Source organism: Hippopotamus amphibius, chromosome 1 (genome assembly GCF_030028045.1).
Source record: "Hippopotamus amphibius kiboko isolate mHipAmp2 chromosome 1, mHipAmp2.hap2, whole genome shotgun sequence".
In the NCBI taxonomy this organism is placed as follows: Eukaryota; Metazoa; Chordata; class Mammalia; order Artiodactyla; family Hippopotamidae; genus Hippopotamus; species Hippopotamus amphibius.
Genome location: NC_080186.1, coordinates 205,929,522 through 205,930,743, shown reverse-complemented (window position 1 = coordinate 205,930,743; position 1,222 = coordinate 205,929,522). Strand labels below are relative to the sequence as shown.

Genomic DNA, 1,222 nt, shown 5'->3' with positions numbered 1-1,222 from the left:
TTTGCATGAAATTTTATCACTCCAATTAGTGCATGGGATGGCAGAATTAAAATTCTTACAAAGATTTTTTTTAATATAAGAAAACTTTTTTGTTAGCTTTATTGACATGTAACTTACATGCAATAAAATTTACCAATTTCAAAACTGCAATTTGATGAGTTCTGACAAATGTACACTGTCGTATTACCACTACTGCAATCATGATGTAAAACATTTTTTATTACCACTCAGAAGTGCCATTGTGGTCATTATTGCCACCCTCCCCTTACATCCACTGGTCCCTGGTAATCACTGGAAAATACAGATCATTTCATAAGTTTAAATGTCCTCTGTGTGCAGAGGCCACGCTAATCTTTTCTATGTTGTCCCCTTTGCAGTATGTGTGTTGCCAAAGTGAGCCCTTACACAGATTTCAGAAGTAAGGTATGACTATGTATTAGTTTGTAAACTTTTTACAGGATTAATTTAGTAAACCTTTTGAGATGTTATTTCTAATAGTGGATTAGAAATATACTGTCAGTCCCTTGGAGAAGTCAGCAGTCCCCAGTTTTGTGCCATGCACAGCACAACATGATGCTTGAGATCCTGTCCTAGTCTCATGTCCAACTCATAACTGTTTTTGAAGCACTGAGGCATTAATTGATAGCTTTCTTTAGTCATTCTGGATTTTGTTACCTTAGGAATACTTTTGTTGCTGAGCTTTTGGAACAAGGAGTTGACTAATTCTGTGCCTTAGTTAACCGCTTTATTGTTTTAACTATGTTAAAACAATGAAGCTCTAAGGCTCAAAGAATTGTTGAAGTGCAGTCTTTAAGTATGGAAGAGAAATGCAAGGCAATTTAATTTACTCCTTGGTTTGGCAAATGACTAAAAAGGAGGAAACTGTAAGTATGTGAAATTGCTGTAAATACCCTTGGCTGACAATTTTTCCATTATATGTGAAGAGACGTTAAGTGTAAGAACATTGTTCATTGTGTACACATAAAAAGCATTCTTATTGTTGGGCACTATCAGTACACATACACTGTGTGGGTAATTTTAGCCATAATGGATATACCATTTCAGTTATTAGATTGAGGTGTTTTTCTTTTTTTTTAACTAAAGATGGATAAGCATAAGTAAAACTAAAATACGTGTATATGCCCAAAGAAGTTGGAGATGGTGAGAATCTGCTATAAATATTATATTGTGCTCATGTCCTGAAGTCTAACGTCATTTGGTT

The 1,222-nt window shown here is 34.6% G+C and overlaps 1 non-coding gene across 1 annotated transcript; it reads right to left on the bottom strand.

The window, feature by feature from the left end:
• Window positions 1–294: 294 nt before the first annotated feature.
• LOC130842951 (U6 spliceosomal RNA) lies at window positions 295–401 on the bottom strand. The gene has a single exon (XR_009050651.1). It is a non-coding gene; the product is annotated as a U6 spliceosomal RNA (small nuclear RNA).
• Window positions 402–1,222: the final 821 nt, after the last annotated feature.